The following is a 12,732-nucleotide window of genomic DNA, read 5'->3' on the forward strand; positions in this document are numbered from 1 at the left end:
GTTAAAAAAAATAAAAAAGTTAACTCACCTTATCCTCTTGATCGCGTAGTTCCCTGTCTGTTCAGTGCTAGCTGTGGGCTAAATGACCTGTGGTGACGTCAGATCACATGCTCCAATCACATGGTCCATCACCATGGTGATGGAGCATGTGATCTGACATCACCACAGGTCCTTAAGCCCACAGCTAGCACTGAACAGACCGGTAACTACGCGATCAAGAGGATAAGGTGAGTTAACTTTTTTATTTTTTTAACCCTTCCAGCATATTATATTATGCATTCTGTAGTCAGAATGCTATTATTTTCCCTTATAACCATGTTATAAGGGAAAATAATACAGTGAATAGACTGTCACCTAGAACCCATGTGTGAAAATCGCACCGCATCCGCACTTGTTTGCGGATGCTTGCGATTTTCATGCAACCCCATTCAATTCTATGGGGCCTGCGTTACGTGAAAAGCGCAGAATATAGAACATGCTGCAATTTTCACGCAACGCATAAGTGATGCGTGAAAATCACCGCTCATGTGAACAGCCCCATAGAAAAGAATGGGTCAGGATTCAGTGCAGGTGCAATGCGTTCAACTCACGCATCGCACCCGCGTGGAATACTCGCTCGTGTGAAAGGGGCCTTACTGTAAGAGCAGTGAGACTATGGACTCTTTACTATAAGAGCAGTGAGACTATGGGCTCTTTACTGTAAGAGCAGTGAGACTATGGACTCTGTACTGTAAGAGCAGTGAGACTATGGACTCTTTACTGTAAGAGCAGTGAGACTATGGACTCTGTACTGTAAGAGCAGTGAGACTATGGGGCTTTTTACTGTAAGAGCAGTGAGACTATGGGCTCTTTACTGTAAGAGCAGTGAGACTATGGACTCTATACTGTAAGAGCAGTGAGACTATGGACTCTTTACTGTAAGAGCAGTGAGACTATGGATTCTTTACTGTAAGAGCAGTGAGACTATGGACTCTTTACTGTAAGAGCAGTGAGACTATGGACTCTATACTGTAAGAGCAGTGAGACTATGGACTCTTTACTGTAAGAGCAGTGAGACTATGGACTCTATACTGTAAGAGCAGTGAGACTATGGACTCTTTACTGTAAGAGCAGTGAGACTATGGACTCTTTACTGTAAGAGCAGTGAGACCATGGACTCTTTACTGTAAGAGCGGTGAGACTATGGACTCTTTACTGTAAGAGCAGTGAGACTATGGACTCTTTACTGTAAGAGCAGTGAGACTATGGACTCTTTACTGTAAGAGCAGTGAGACTATGGACTCTTTACTGTAAGAGCAGTGAGACCATGGACTCTTTACTGTAAGAGCAGTGAGACTATGGACTCTATACTGTAAGAGCAGTGAGACTATGGACTCTATACTGTAAGAGCAGTGAGACTATGGACTCTTTACTGTAAGAGCAGTGAGACTATGGACTCTATACTGTAAGAGCAGTGAGACTATGGACTCTTTACTGTATGATCAGAGAGACAATGGACTCTTTACTGTATGATCAGAGAGACAATGGACTCTTTACTGTAAGAGAAGAAAGACTCTGGGACTCTTTACTGTGAGAGCAGTAAATCTATGGACTCTGTATTATAAGAGCAGTGAGACGATGTGATTCATTACTGTAAGAGACGGCTGAGCTCAGCTTAGCTCTGGCACATCGTGGTTGTTCTGTGGGAGGTACATCACCTCTGCTCTTTATTGCTGCCACCACCCTCTGTTGTTGCCTCCACCTCAGCACCCCATTTCTGAAGCCACGGACCACTGTGGTCTACTACTACTACTACTACTACTACTACTACCACTACTACTACTACAACTACTACTACCTCTGGATGGATAGCTCGTGCTACTACTACCCACTGGACCTGGGTCTTTCATTTGGAACCCTCCTGTATTCCAGACATTTTTAGCCTAAATGTACATAGTCACACAAAATAAGGAACGGTTTGTAAATCTGATTTCTGGAACTTTAAGATAGAGAGGCGCAATACGATGTCCTTCCTTTCCAAAAACACACTGAAGACACTGCTGTTGACAACTGTCTTTGTATCAGCGCCAGTAACAGATTTGAGCCCAATGTCTTTTGCTTGTTAAAATATGTGGATTCAGAAAAAACATGTCTCTAGTGTAAAACACAATTTGACAAACAAAAGTTGATTTTAAGATAAAGGTATTAAAACGCGCTCCACAAGCTCCTGGAATTTGTCCAGAGGTGGAGAGCGCGATAAACTGGATGAACGTAGGGGGAAAGGTTTGTGGTGAAGCCCCCGGACGGGAGGGCGACAGCAATCTGATGAGAATCTCTCTGGAGCAAAGTGAGTTCATGTAAAGCTAAATGTTCTGTGAAAAGATAAACTGTCACCTGATGCCACAAAGTCAATATTAGAAGTTGATGTATCTGGTTGCTCGCAGCATCAGCTACAGTATGTTTAAAAATGTGTTGTTTTTTTTATTTTATTTTTTTATATATTATGTACCGAGTCAGTCCAGTGATTGCCTGCAGTGGCCACGTATCATATATACTGTAGCTATAGCTCTAGTGTGGACTGTAAGCACAAATTTAAGGTGGGTACCAGAACGGCAGCACTGGAAATGGCGGGGGACTAAGTGGTCACCATATATCGCATTTGGAATGTTTTTAGCCCCATTACTCGGGACATAAGTCTTCAGCCCCTTTACTCGGGACATAAGTCTTCAGCCCTTTTACTCGGGACATAAGTCTTCAGCCCCTTTACTCGGGACACAAGCAAGTGCGGATGCGGTGCGATTTTCACGCATGGGTTCTAGGTGACAGTCTATTCACTGTATTATTTTCCCTTATAACATGGTTATAAGGGAAAATAATAGCATTCTGACTACAGAATGCATAATATAATAAGGACCTGTGGTGATGTCAGATCACATGCTCCATCACCATGGTGATGGACCATGTGATTGGAGCATGTGATCTGACGTCACCACAGGTCATTTAGCCCACAGCTAGCAAAGAACAGACCGGGAACTACGCGATCAAGAGGATAAGGTGAGTTAACTTTTTTATTTTTTTAACCCTTCCAGCATATTATATTATGCATTCTGTAGTCAGAATGCTATTATTTTCCCTTATAACCATGTTATAAGGGAAAATAATACAATCTTCAGAACATCAATCCCAAGCCCGAACTTCTGTGAAGAAGTTCGGGTTTGGGTGCCAAACATGCGCGATTTTTCTCACGCGAGTGTAAAACGCATTACAATGTTTTGCACTCGTGCAGAAAAATCGTGCATTTTCCCGCAACGCACCCGCCTCTTATCCGGGCAAAAAACATGACGCCCGTGTGAAAGAGGCCTAAAGAGTCCATAATCTCACTGCTCTTACAGTAAAGAGTCTATAGTCTCACTGCTCTTACAGTAAAGAGTCCATAGTCTCACTGCTCTTACAGTAAAGAGTCCATAGTCTCACTGCTCTTACAGTATAGAGCCCATAGTCTCACTGCTCTTACAGTATAGAGCCCATAGTCTCACTGCTCTTACAGTAAAGAGTCCATAGTCTCACTGCTCTTACAGTATAGAGTCCATAGTCTCACTGCTCTTACAGTAAAGAGTCCATAGTCTCACTGCTCTTACAGTAAAGAGTCCATAGTCTCGCTGCTCTTACAGTAAAGAGTCCATAGTCTCGCTGCTCTTACAGTAAAGAGTCCATAGTCTCGCTGCTCTTACAGTAAAGAGTCCATAGTCTCACTGCTCTTACAGTAAAGAGTCCATAGTCTCGCTGCTCTTACAGTAAGAGTCCATAGTCTCGCTGCTCTTACAGTATAGAGTCATAGTCTCACTGCTCTTACAGTATAGAGTCATAGTCTCACTGCTCTTACAGTACAGAGTCATAGTCTCAGCTGCTCTTACAGTAAAGAGTCCATAGTCTCGCTGCTCTTACAGTAAAGAGTCATAGTCTCGCTGCTCTACAGTAAAGAGTCCATAGTCTCAGCTCTTACAGTAAGAGTCATAGTCTCGCTGCTCTTACAGTAAAGAGTCCATAGTCTCACTGCTCTTACAGTAAGAGTCCATAGTCTCACTGCTCTTACAGTATAGAGTTCCATAGTCTCACTGCTCTTACAGTAAAGAGTCCATAGTCTCACTGCTCTTACAGTATAGAGTCCATAGTCTCACTGCTCTTACAGTAAAGAGTCCATAGTCTCACTGCTGCTTACAGTAAAGAGTCCATAGTCTCACTGCTCTTACAGTAAGAGTCCATAGTCTCACTGCTCTTACAGTAAAGAGTCCATAGTCTCACTGCTCTTACAGTATAGAGTCCATAGTCTCACTGCTCTTACAGTAAAGAGTCCATAGTCTCACTGCTCTTACAGTAAGAGTCCATAGTCTCACTGCTCTTACAGTAAAGAGTCCATAGTCTCACTGCTCTTACAGTATAGAGTCCATAGTCTCACTGCTCTTACAGTAAAGAGTCCATAGTCTCACTGCTCTTACAGTAAAGAGTCCATAGTCTCACTGCTCTTACAGTAAAGAGTCCATAGTCTCGCTGCTCTTACAGTAAAGAGTCCATAGTCTCACTGCTCTTACAGTATAGAGTCATAGTCTCGCTGCTCTTACAGTAAAGAGTCCATAGTCTCACTGCTCTTACAGTACAGAGTCCATAGTCTCACTGCTCTTACAGTAAAGAGTCCATAGTCTCACTGCTCTTACAGTAAAGAGTCCATAGTCCTCACTGCTCTTACAGTAAAGAGTCCATAGTCTCGACTGCTCTTACAGTAAAGAGTCCATAGTCTCAGCTGCTCTTACAGTATAAGAGTCCATAGTCTCACTGCTCTTACAGTAATAGAGTCCATAGTCTCGCTGCTCTTACAGTAAAGAGTCCATAGTCTCACTGCTCTTACAGTAAAGAGTCATAGTCTCAGCTGCTCTTACAGTAAAGAGTCCATAGTCCTCAGCTGCTCTTACAGTAAAGAGTCCATAGTCTCGCTGCTCTTACAGTATAAGAGTCCATAGTCTCACTGCTCTTACCGTATAGAGTCCATAGTCTCACTGCTCTTACAGTAAGAGTCCATAGTCCTCACTGCTCTTACAGTAAAGAGTCCATAGTCTCACTGCTCTTACAGTAAAGAGTCCATAGTCTCACTGCTCTTACAGTAACGAGTCATAGTCTCGCTGCTCTTACAGTAAAGAGTCCATAGTCTCACTGCTCTTACAGTAAAGAGTCATAGTCTCGCTGCTCTTACAGTAAAGAGTCCATAGTCTCACTGCTCTTACAGTACAAGAGTTCCATAGTCTCACTGCCTTACAGTAAAGAGTCCATAGTCTCACTGCTCTTACAGTAAAGAGTCCATAGTCTCACTGCTCTTACAGTAAAGAGTCCATAGTCTCACTGCTCTTACAGTAAAGAGTCCATAGTCTCACTGCTCTTACAGTAAAGAGTCCATAGTCTCACTGCTCTTACAGTATAGAGTCCATAGTCTCACTGCTCTTACAGTAAAGAGTCCATAGTCTCACTGCTCTTACAGTATAGAGTCCATAGTCTCACTGCTCTTACAGTAAGAGTCATAGTCTCACTGCTCTTACAGTAATAGAGTCCATAGTCTCACTGCTCTTACAGTAAAGAGTCCATAGTCTCACTGCTCTTACAGTAAGAGTCCATAGTCCACTGCTCTTACAGTAAAGAGTCCATAGTCTCACTGCTCTTACAGTAAAGAGTCCATAGTCTCACTGCTCTTACAGTAAAGAGTCCATAGTCTCACTGCTCTTACAGTAAGAGTCCATAGTCTCACTGCTCTTACAGTATAGAGTCCATAGTCTCACTGCTCTTACAGTAAAGAGTCCATAGTCTCACTGCTCTTACAGTATAGAGTCCATAGTCTCACTGCTCTTACAGTATAAGAGTCCATAGTCTCACTGCTCTTACAGTAAAGAGTCCATAGTCTCACTGCTCTTACAGTAAAGAGTCCATCTCACTGCTCTTACAGTAAGAGTCCATAGTCTCACTGCTCTTACAGTAAGAGTCCATAGTCTCACTGCTCTTACAGTAAAAGTCCATAGTCTCACTGCTCTTACAGTAAGAGTCCATAGTCTCACTGCTCTTACAGTAAGAGTCCATAGTCTCACTGCTCTTACAGTAAAGAGTCCATAGTCTCACTGCTCTTACAGTATAGAGTCCATAGTCTCACTGCTCTTACAGTAAAGTCCATAGTCTCACTGCTCTTACAGTAAGAGTCCATAGTCTCACTGCTCTTACAGTAAGAGTCCATAGTCTCACTGCTCTTACAGTAAGAGTCCATAGTCTCACTGCTCTTACAGTAAGAGTCCATAGTCTCACTGCTCTTACAGTAAAGTCCATAGTCTCACTGCTCTTACAGTAAGAGTCCATAGTCTCACTGCTCTTACAGTAAGAGTCCATAGTCTCACTGCTCTTACAGTAAGAGTCCATAGTCTCACTGCTCTTACAGTATAGAGTCCATAGTCTCACTGCTCTTACAGTAAAGAGTCCAAGTCTCCCTGCTCTTACAGTATAGAGTCCTAGTCTCACTGCTCAGTTAACAGGTACAGTCGTCTCACTGCTTTACAGTAAGTCCATAGTCTCTGCTCTTACAGTAAGAGTCCATAGTCTCACTGCTCTTACAGTAAAGAGTCCATAGTCTCACTGCTCTTACAGTAAAGAGTCCATAGTCTCACTGCTCTTACAGTAAAGAGTCCATAGTCTCACTGCTCTTACAGTATAGAGTCCATAGTCTCACTGCTCTTACAGTATAGAGTCCATAGTCTCACTGCTCTTACAGTATAGAGTCCATAGTCTCGCTGCTCTTACAGTAAAGAGTCCATAGTCTCACTGCTCTTACAGTAAGAGTCCATAGTCTCACTGCTCTTACAGTAGAGTCCATAGTCTCACTGCTCTTACAGTAAAGAGTCCATAGTCTCACTGCTCTTACAGTAAAGAGTCCATAGTTCTCACTGCTCTTACAGTATAGAGTCCATAGTCTCACTGCTCTTACAGTATAGAGTCCATAGTCTCACTGCTCTTACAGTATAGAGTCATAGTCTCACTGCTCTTACAGTATAGAGTCCATAGTCTCACTGCTCTTACAGTAAGAGTCCATAGTCTCACTGCTCTACAGTATAAGAGTCCATAGTCTCACTGCTCTTACAGTAAGGAGTCCATAGTCTCACTGCTCTTACAGTAAAGAGTCCATAGTTCTCGCTGCTCTTACAGTAAGGAGTCCATAGTCTCATGCTCTTACAGTAAGAGTCCATAGTCTCAGCTGCTCTTACAGTAAGAGTCCATAGTCTCACTGCTCTTACAGTAAGAGTCCATAGTCTCACTGCTCTTACAGTAAGAGTCCATAGTCTCGACTGCTCTTACAGTAAAGAGTCCATAGTCTCACTGCTCTTACAGTAAAGAGTCCATAGTCTCACTGCTCTTACAGTAAAGAGTCCATAGTCTCACTGCTCTTACAGTAAAGAGTCCATAGTCTCACTGCTCTTACAAGTAAGAGCTCCCATAGTCTCACTGCTCTTACAGTAAAGAGTCCATAGTCTCACTGCTCTTACAGTAAGAGTCCATAGTCTCACTGCTCTTACAGTAAGAGTCCATAGTCTCACTGCTCTTACAGTAAAGAGTCCATAGTCTCCCTGCTCTTTACAGTAAAGAGTCCATAGTCTCACTGCTCTTACAGTTAAGAGTCCATAGTCTCCTGCTCTTACTAGTAAAGAGTCCATAGTCTCCCTGCTCTTTACAGTAAAGAGTCCATAGTCTCACTGCTCTTACAGTAAAGAGTCCATAGTCTCACTGCTCTTACAGTATAAGAGTCCATAGTCTCACTGCTCTTCCAGTAAGAGTCCATAGTCTCACTGCTCTTACAGTAAGAGTCCATAGTCTCACTGCTCTTACAGTAATAGAGTCCATAGTCTCACTTGCTCTTATAGTATAAGAGTCCATAGTCTCACTGCTCTTACAGTACTAGATTCCATAGTCTCGCTGCTCTTACAGTAAAGAATCCATAGTCTCACTGCTCTTATAGTAAAGAGTCCATAGTCTCACTGCTCTTACAGTAAAGAGTCCATAGTCTCGCTGCTCTTACAGTATAGAGTCCATAGTCTCACTGCCTCTTATAGTAAAGAGTCCATAGTCTCACTGCCTCTTACAGTATAGAGTCCATAGTCTCACTGCTCTTACGTACAAGAATCCATATAGTCTCACTGCCTCTTAATAGTAAAGAGTCCATAGTCTCATGCTTTTACAGTAAAGAGTCCATAGTCTCTTGTCTTACAGTAAAGAAATAGTTTACCATAAGTCTCAATGCTTTACAGTAGAGTCCACAGTCTCAATGCCTTACAGTAAAGAAACCACAGCCCCTCTACTCTGACATAAAAGCCCCATGTGGGACTGTCCTCAGCCTCAATGCTTTTACAGTCGAGTCCTAAAGTCTCAATGCCCTTACCGGTAAATAACCCACAGCCCTCTACTCGGGACATAAACTTCAGCCCCTTACTCGGAGACATAAGTCCTCAGCCCCTTTACTCGGAGACCATAAGTCTTCAGCCCCTTTACTCCGGGACCAGACAGTCTTCAGCCCTTTACTCGGGACATAAGTCCTCAGCCCTTTACTTCGAGGACATAAGTCTTAAGCCCCTTTACTCGGGACATGTCTTCAGCCTCTTTGGCAGTGTTGCTAGCCTCCCGTCTTCTTGGAGATGATGCCACAAGGTTTACTCCTGGATTTGGGGATTTTCTGACGTTTTTTTCTGCAGATCCTCTCCAGTTCTGTCAGGTTGGCTGGGGGCCGTCGGTGGACAGCCATTTTCATCTCTCCAGAGATGTTCCATTTGGTTCAGGACTCTGGTTGGGCCCCTCAAGGACATTCAGAGTTGTCCCTTAGCTTCTCCTGTGTTGTCTAGGCTGTGTGCTTAGGACCATTGTCTTTTTGGAAGGTGAACCTTCATCTAAGGTCCAGAGCTCTGCATCAGGTATTTTTTTAAGAATATCTCTGTACTTTGCTCCATTCAGTTTTCCCTCCAAGCTGACCAGTCTCATGTCCCTCACCATGGTTATTACCACCATGCTTCACTGTAGGGATGTTGTAGTTGGTGCAGTAAAGGGTCTCAATAACGGAAAAAACGCATCCGTTTTGTCCACATGCATTCTGAATGGAAAGCAATCCGTTCAGAATGCATCAAGATGTCTTACATTCCGTCCCTTGTACGGTATTTGACCGGCCAAAATCCCGGAACACTACCGCACTTGCCGTATCCAGCATTAATTTCCATTGCGCATGCACAGTTTTCCAGTCTGTGCATGCGCAGTTCAGAAAACCTTTGAAAAAATGTAATGCCGGATCCGTTATTCCAGATGATACCGGAAAGGGGGATACGGTATTTCAATGTATACGTCCAACGGATCCAGATCTGGAAAAAAAAGATATCCGTTTGCACGCGGATATCCGGATCCGGCAGGCAGTTCAGGCAACATAACTGCCTGCCGGACTCTTCTAACACCAGTGTGAAAGTGCCTTAAAGGGAACCTGTCACCGGGATTTTGTGTAAAGAGCTGAGGACATGGGTTGCTAGATGGCCACTAGCACATCCGTAATACCCAGTCCCCATAGCTCTGTGTGCTTTTATTGTGTCAAAAAACACAATTTGATACATATGCAAATTAACCTGAGATGTGTCCTGTCGGCGATCTAGTAACCCATGTCCTCAGCTCTATACACAAAATCCCGGTGACAGGTTCTCTTTAAGTAGAGTCCAGATTTGGTGAAGTTCAATGGTTTTTACTTGAATAAACTTGCAATAAATTTGTGTCATCCAAACAATATGTGATCTTTCTCTGGGCTCCAGCAGGTTAAGGGTAAACTGGCAGCTGGACCTGAATGCTATGCTGTATCCGTCTCTGCTGCGCTAATCTCTGGCTCCAGTCTGGTTACTGGACTTTCTAGCAGCTCTGGTACCTTTGAGTGGGGTGGCTTTAGCCATTGACCCCCCCATATAATACTTCATCTGTGAACTGCCTGGAGCCAGGGTGCCCTAAAAGCTGCTTCCCGGGGCTCCTGCAGAGGGAGGGAGGATCACTCCTCTCACTGCGCCATGTCTGGTCCCTTTGGACTCTAAAACTCAACTTCTAGTTTCCTGCAGCCCCTCCCTTGGTAGGAAACTGAACTAGCCCACTTCTGCCCAAAAGGGGTGGGGGGGTCGGAATGGTAAGTTCCATTCTATGTAAAGGTACTCCCTGCCAGATACACTGCCACCTGCTGGACAACCTGGCACATTATATGTAATAACAGTTGCATAACAGTTATTCTTTCCTAGCCATTAGAGACAGTAGCAGGGTGTAAGAATGGTAGTGCTCCCTCTGGGTACTGGGCAGGTATGATGATGCTGCCACCACCATGCTTCACTGTAGGGATGGTATTGGGCAGGTGATGAGCGGTGCCTGGTCTCCTCCAGACATGATGCTGCCACCACCATGCTTCACTGTAGGGATGGTATTGGGCAGGTGATGAGCGGCGCCTGGTCTCCTCCAGACATTACCATCTGCACGCAGGATCTTTGGGGCTCAGCCAGAGGGACCCTTGGGCCCTTGGTCACCTCTCTTACTGATGTGCATTGGAGTGCACCTAGCCTTTCTGTTGGCTGAGGTTTAAAATAAAAGCAGCGCCGCTCCAAATTCTCAACCTAACCTCTTCCATCCTAATATTACATACAGAACTACGATGCACACAGGGTAATACAGCATCATAGTGTCCATACTAGTAATCATGTTCCCCATAATCCTCCAGTAATAATCCTTCTCCTTATAATGTGTGGCAGTACAATAAATGCCCCCTGTTAGTGCCCCCGATAGAGCCAACGTCTCCATAGTGCCCCCATAGTATGTACCAGTCAGTTATATTGGATTTGTTTTCTTTCATCAGATGATGCAGGATGGAGGGGACGCCGCAGAACCTGAGACGGAGGAGAAGCTTCCCCGACAGGAGTCATGAGCGGCAGATGTTTATCTTGTATAATTTGCTGTTTGCCCGACTTTCACCTGATCGTTCTGCTGATCTTGGGATAAATCACATTTCCTGCCTCCTGTAACGGCTGCTAGAAGATTGCGTCTCGCTCTCCGGGAACTAACACTGATCTGAATAAACACCGTGTGATGCTTCATTTACCCTGCGGGGGGCGCTGCAGAGAAATCCAAACCCCACAGATCACAGCTGATTATTGGGGTTCTCCAGGCTTTTATTATTGATGACCTATTCTCAGGATAGGTCATCAATGTCAGACTGGCGGGGGTCAGACACCCAGCACCCGCTCCGCTGTATGAGGAGACGGTGCACGCAGCGCTATGTCAGGATTAGCTGAGCGGAGCCGACTCCTGCCTGTGCCTGCTCCGCTAAAAGTCCTGCATGTCCACTCATAGCACAGGCAGGAGCCGCCAGCAGTTAGTAAACCTCGGGGGGGGGGGGGGGGGGGGGGTGCACAGGCAGGAGCCGCTCCATCCCGCTAATCCTGGCAGAGTAATGGTTACAGGGCACCTATGTGCTATGCCAGCATTTAGTAAACCTTGGAGCTTCACTGGGCTTTTTCACATATACGCCCTTAAACCAGCCATGATCTACTCCTGCGCCTTATCTTAGTACGTGTTCACACAGAGATTCACATGTGATCCCAAACAGCGGCACTGCCTGCAACCTTACAGAGCGGATCCGTTTTTCCATTGTGCCCAATCTGATTATTACTAATTGTATCGCTTCTGCCTTTTATTGTACACCTAATACCACCAGCACTGTTTTTTAAATACTCGCACACTAACATGAGAAGTTTTATAGCCAGCCTGTCAGTATAGCAGAGCCATAGAGCGACAGATGTAGCAGAGAGGAGTTTGCCTGCTGAGACCAAGACAAAGTCTGTAAACCGTTTGGAGAAATGTTTATGCAACGTAAAGCTGTTATTCAACTTAATTACAAGGTCTGGACTTAAAAAAAAAAACATTTCTCAGCTTTTATTTACATTTGAGCCAAAAATCTCCAGTCCAAAATTATTCCTACCCTCCTCAATAATCAATAGAAAAGCCTTTATTGTCTATTACAGCGATCAGATGCTTCCTATAATTGCAGACCAGCTTTTTGCAGGTCTCCACAGGTATTTTTGCCCATTCATCTTTAGCAATGAGCTCCACATCTTTCAGGTCGGAGGGTCTTCTTGCCATCACCCAGATCTTTAGCTCCCTCCACACATTCTCAATTGGATTCCAGTCTGGACTCTGGCTGGGCCGCTCCAAGACGTTAATGTTGTTGTCTGCTAACCATTTCTTCACCACTTTTGCTGTGTGTTTTGGGTCATTGTCCTGCTGAAATGTCCACTGGTGCCCAAGGCCAAGTTTCTCTGCAGACGGCCTGATGTTGGCGTTGAGAATCCTCATGTGTTGCTCTTCTTTTCATGGTGCCGTTTACTGTGATTAGGTTCCCTGCTCCATTGGCTGAAAAACACCCCCAAAGCATAAGGTTCCCACCACCATGTGTGACAGTGGGGATGGTGTTCTTTGGGTTGAAGTCTTCTCCTTTTTTACGCCAAATGAAGGAAACATCATTGTGACCAAACAATAAAATTTTTGTTTCATCTGACCATAACACAGAAGACCAGAAGTCTTCTTCTTTGTCCAGATGAGCTTTTGCAAAGGCCAAGCGAGCTTTTGTGTGCCTTATCTGGAGTAGTGGACGTCCTCCTTGGTCTGCATTGTGCAGCGTCCGTT

The sequence above is a fragment of the Bufo gargarizans genome, unplaced genomic scaffold (assembly GCF_014858855.1).
Source record: "Bufo gargarizans isolate SCDJY-AF-19 unplaced genomic scaffold, ASM1485885v1 fragScaff_scaffold_549_pilon, whole genome shotgun sequence".
Taxonomy (NCBI): Eukaryota; Metazoa; Chordata; class Amphibia; order Anura; family Bufonidae; genus Bufo; species Bufo gargarizans.